The sequence below is a fragment of the Mya arenaria genome, chromosome 9 (genome assembly GCF_026914265.1).
Source record: "Mya arenaria isolate MELC-2E11 chromosome 9, ASM2691426v1".
Lineage (NCBI taxonomy): Eukaryota > Metazoa > Mollusca > Bivalvia > Myida > Myidae > Mya > Mya arenaria.
In genome coordinates this window covers 8,015,445-8,020,984 of record NC_069130.1, presented here as the reverse complement: position 1 = coordinate 8,020,984, position 5,540 = coordinate 8,015,445, and the positions used below count along the sequence as shown (strand labels likewise).

General features: G+C 30.9%; 1 long non-coding RNA gene across 2 annotated transcripts; it reads left to right on the top strand.

The window, feature by feature from the left end:
- Positions 1 to 437: 437 nt before the first annotated feature.
- Positions 438 to 4,183, top strand: LOC128202959 (uncharacterized). Of its 2 annotated transcripts, none has more exons than XR_008255828.1 (6): positions 438 to 564; positions 1,280 to 1,401; positions 1,703 to 1,851; positions 2,093 to 2,187; positions 2,411 to 2,542; positions 2,723 to 4,183. It is a non-coding gene; the product is annotated as an uncharacterized LOC128202959 (long non-coding RNA). The 2 variants fall into 2 exon arrangements; XR_008255829.1 differs by lacking the exon at positions 438 to 564 and adding an exon at positions 807 to 826.
- The last annotated feature ends 1,357 nt before the right edge of the window (positions 4,184 to 5,540 follow it).

The window sequence follows — 5,540 nt, the reverse complement described above, 5'->3', positions numbered from 1 at the left end:
TTATGTAAAAATAAACTGAATCAATTTAAAATTATTTCTTAATATAAAATGAATATAATAGACTGAAATATAGAGAAAACGTACGGTATAATAATTCCTGACGTACAACTTATATTATTTAATTATTTCAATTTGACCTAAAGACCCTGGCATACACCTTAAGTCTTATGACTGAATTTATATTTAGGTCATAAATGTGTTGACTAATATAACGAACAGCAATTTTAGAAATATGTGACGCGTCATGAGACTTTTGGCCCGAAACCGATAGCCTCGATTTCGAGAAAAACGTGCGCAAAGTTGAAGCGTAAAAAATAAGAAAGTAACGAAGTTTTTATCGTTAAAACAACCATTAAACAATTTGTCACCCTAGATTGTTTAGTCAAATATAGTCTTTAAAATGTAATGTTCATAGAAATAGTGTTTTTTAACCACTTTCTTTCGTATTGTTTATTACTTTTGGTGTTATCTCCCGTAGTTGTCATGAGCTATTTTTTAACCCAAATTTGAGGATGTAGGTCAAGCTGAACCAAAGGCATTTTCCATCATATTAGGAATTTGTTGGTAAGTAGAATTATTTTCATTGTTTAAGCATATAATTTAACAAATGTGTATATCTTTAATGTAATGCAATATATTCTAAATTCGGTCAAATGGATGGAAATTGATCGCAGGAAAAGTAAGCGGAAGTGAAATTTGACAGTCTGACATTGAAAATGTAAACAGATCAAAATCTAGCAGATATTCACTTTTTGCATACTTATGATGACTGAAAAAGGACATAATCAATTTTTCATCATCTTACCGCGGCCAACTATCAACACAAGTATTGATGGATTTTACGAATTAATTTTGAGTTGCATTTTAACTTTCTTTTTAGCTATGTTGATGAATTTAAAGTTGTAGATAAACTTTTTTTTGCAATGTTGATTTATGTGCATAACAAACCATCTCATGAGGTTCAGGTACATTGAAAAAAATATATGTTATGATGAAGATGATCATGATGGTTATGAAAATAAAAGACTAATGCAGATGGGGGAAATGTTTATCTAGAATTAGAGCACAATACTCTAAAAGCCAGGACCAATATTAATGACTGTAGCTGCAAGCTGCTTTTTGAGTATGCATGACATTCAGACTAACAGGAAATTTCTTTGGCATGCATTTTTGTGTACATGTTGATCTGCCGGGGCATCACCCCAACTATAAACATTAAATGATTTGTATTTCTGTTAATACATATCTTTAGAACATTATGATCAAATGTGAATTTCAGGTCAAGCACCTGCTGTACATAGAACAACAATCCATTACAGCTTTGACTATGCCAAGCAGGTCTTCTACCCATACTAGGCACAGCAAGAGTGCCATGCTTTGAAGTGTTCTGTAAATCATATGGTAAATTTTAGTTACAAATTGAGTGGTTAATACAGTTTTGCCATTTGACTAAATTATTATTGGGGAAATGGAAAACCTTTATATTTTGTAAATTCACTGAAAAAACAGAGAAGCGCTCACATTTGCTCTGCGGCGCTCTTGTTTAAATATTTTATATCACCTTTATTCAAAGTTCTTACTTGAACATAAAATTAAAGTGTAAATAAATATATATATATATATATATATATATATATATATATATATATATATATATATATATATACACACATCTTTTCTATTTCAAAGTGTGTTTTTTCAGGTTCACAGATATCTCAGTGATGAAGGGTTTAGCTGTTATGTGGCCAATGGTGTGGTACCTCATTTTCAACATCATCCATATAGAGAAGACTCGGCATACCTGCACATTGACAACTATGTTGGGTGGAATAAAAACAATGCAGTCATTGGGTATGATTGACAAAAGCAGTGTTGAAGTACATCACCTATGCACTGCATATTGACACATGAGAACATTAGAATAACAAAACAATGTAAAATTTATTATTTTTTCAATACAAGTAATCAGAAATCTCAAAATATTCATGAGTCTTATAAAAATAGTTGGGCTTAAATCTGTTCTCTTACTTCTCTAAATGTCATGGATTGAAGGCAATCAGTTCAATAAATTTTATGTAATTCTATGTTTAAGGGTCTGATGTATTCTGAAGGGAGAGAAACAGCATTTACTTAAATGAATGCAGGTGACATAAAGTTCAGTGCTGTGTGAGATTTGGTCTGTGGAAGGTAAGTTGTAAGAATGTTGCTTTTTTGTTTTGTTTTTAATTTTGGTGCTTTAAATGTTGATTTAGAGCCAAATTAAAGGATTTTGTGTATACAAATAAATATTGACTTTTGGTACTTTATTTAAACACTGAAGTTGGTTATAATACCTTATTATGTAAAAGAAAGCTTATGTAAAAACAATAGGTATTATATCATAATATAAACAACATGTTTATTTATTCAGACCAAATGGAGGCAGCACACATCCTTTGTGGATTGATGACCTTGGCAAACTGGTTATATTCTTTGACTGGTTGGAGTACACCAAGTGACCCCTGAAGTCCATTCCAAACTTAAGGAAATATCATCACTTCAGGTATAACAAAAGTATTATAGACAGTATCACTGCATGTGTATGTATATCTATGAACATAAGTCAAAAACAATCTTAGATATTTTGTCCATTTTATTCAGATGTGAGTTTTGATGTTCAAATTAATTTGCATAATTTATTCCAAACACTAAGTAATGTACATATATGAACATTATTTTGCAGAACTTCAGCTGACCACCCAGTGAGTGAATTCATGAGAGAGCATGCCAAGGACAGTGAGATTGAAGTTAAAATTGACAAGCCCACAACAATGGCTTTTCCATTGAGAGTACCCTGAACGCATCCAACTAAAAGGACTTAATGCAAAAAGGCTCTGATCCCTTAAATAAGTGAAAAATCTAATATACTGATATGTGATCTTTATAAACTAAATATAAGATTTGAATATGAGCCTGTTACTGAGCTGATGAAAGCGTGTATCAATTCTTTATTGACAATTATTTATTCAATAGAAACATGTTCATGTGATATGAAGCTACCAGTGATTCTGAGTGAAAAAACTGTGGTTTTAGCAAATGATTGATAGAAGGGTGCTACACCCTGTCTTTTGACGGTAGAGCCCCTTTGCCATAATGAAGACCAATATATGATTATTATTAATACAAACTTAAAACAATCTGGCAGTTGAAGCCTATAAATGCTTGAATTGAAGACATTTATAGTATTGTTTGTCAATATTAGTTACTTCACAGCCTGATAAAATGTACCTTAGCAACCTTTCAGATTTTCTTCAATATCTTTATTTTTAAAACCTTCATGAACCCTATAAACATTTTCAGCTTTAACTTTTACCTATGAATAAGCATCGAAAATATAATTTGTCATGTACTATGTGACCAATTGCATACCTCTTGAAACTACATAATGACGTGTACATGCTAAGTAGTTAGCATGTTAAATAAATTGTTTTCATTTTTGTAAAATGTAAATGTGCCCATTTATTAACTGATCTAATTTTACAATAGTGTAAATTGTGTAGGATTGTTATGTTTATTTAATTAAGAGTATATATACTACCATTTCATGTTTTATGAGCAATGAATGACTATACAAAAAATCACATTTGAGGTAAATTGGTAAAGTTGGTGTGATTATAATCATGTTTGTGGCCTGTTGCCATGGTAACCAGAATAAAAAACAAACCCTTAAATACCATTCAAATAAGATAAATTATAGTAAATTACAGGGGTAACATACTTTAACTTCTAGATATACATTGGTTTGTATTAGGTGCAAGTTACAACCTAATGTCAATTTATTGTGAAAAATTGCCAATAAACCATGGTACTTGGCGAACAGTTTTTATTTATTCGGATTTTTTTTGAATGCCAAATACAAACACCATGTACAGTAAGGTTTGAGTATATCAATTAACAAATCAATTATTATTGAATGCTTCATATGGCATTTATTGTATATTTAAATGCAAATTTAACCCCAAAACGCCTTTTTCAATAATGGTTGCCATGGTAACCAATTAATTTTCATTTATTTTCTCAATAATAATTGAGATTGGTTTTGAAAATATATTGTTGTCGTTATAATGTGGCAATTGTGTATATTGTAGTGATGAATATTTATAGCATCTGTGAATACAAATGTTTTAATAAATTCTTGAACTATACCGAATTTCCAGCTGTTTCTTAACCAAGTGCCCTTCTAGTTTTTGTCATAGTTTCGTTAAAAATAGGAATTTTTTAATTTTCTTTTCAGTATTTTTATCCTAAAGAATAGTACAGTCAGAAATTACTCATATCTCATTTTCGCCCAAAAAGTGGTTTCGGGCCAAAAATCCCGTGACTGGTCACATATATTTACTGTATTTCAGTAAGCATCTGGACATTCAACTGACTGAACATCATAATACACACTCTTTGACACAATTCATACATATTAAAATTTTGATATGTAAATACATTTCAGAAACATAACACAATTGTTAGATTAATATGATAAACATAAATAGTTTACGCTTGAAAATTGTATCCCTTTTTTAGTTTTTATTACATTTCTTATACAGATAAACATTGATCAATTTACACACAAGATATATTAAAAACTGTTTTTAAAGTATTTAAAAATAGCCAAGTCCTGCCAGTTAGACTGTCGGAAGCTGAATATCCCTGACCAATCCACATTTCCTCGTGCAGACTTACAGCGCCACCTACCGTTCAGTACATTTAACAAAGGAAATTGATTATCATCTCATTTGTAAACGCAAACTAAAAAAATAATATTTCCTGGCGCACATCTTGTTTTACTTATTTCAATTTGACGTTAGGACCCCGGCATACACCTTAAGACTTACGACATACTTTATATGTAGGTCATAAATGTTCTTACAAATAAAAACGAACAGCAATTTTAGAAATACATTCACTGTATTTGAGTAAGCATCTGGACAGTTAGCTGAAGGAAAAGAACGGGCAATTAATTGTAAAAACCTGATGGACCTTATATTTAATTCGAAATTGAATGCACATCACTCAAATTAATACAATCGTGGGTAAACACCAACGAAACCTCATTTACAATCCCATAGTCAAAAGAACTGATAATCGTTCATGTATAGCATCCTTGATATAACCATTCTATGCACTCTCACTGACCCAATGACCATGTCTTTTAAATCTTTAAATGCCTTTATATCCATTGTTTACAGCGACAGTAGCACCACCTGATCTTAATGCAATATCTATTTGCATCTTTAACACAAGGCTTTAAAGCCTTTAGAAAAAAATCTCTGAGATTCGTTTTTGCCTTTCTGGTTTTGTAACTGTCTTTCGTTAAACATATGTTGCCAAAACATAATCGTTATCTAACAATTTGCTCCAAATAATCAACTTCCTAACATTCTGAACAGGACACAACTTTGTATCTGTTTTAGCAACAATAACCAAAGCACCATCACGATAGCTATCAGTCTTGCACCCTTAAATAAATATAGCCATATAAGAATCTTGAAAAACAATGTCACATA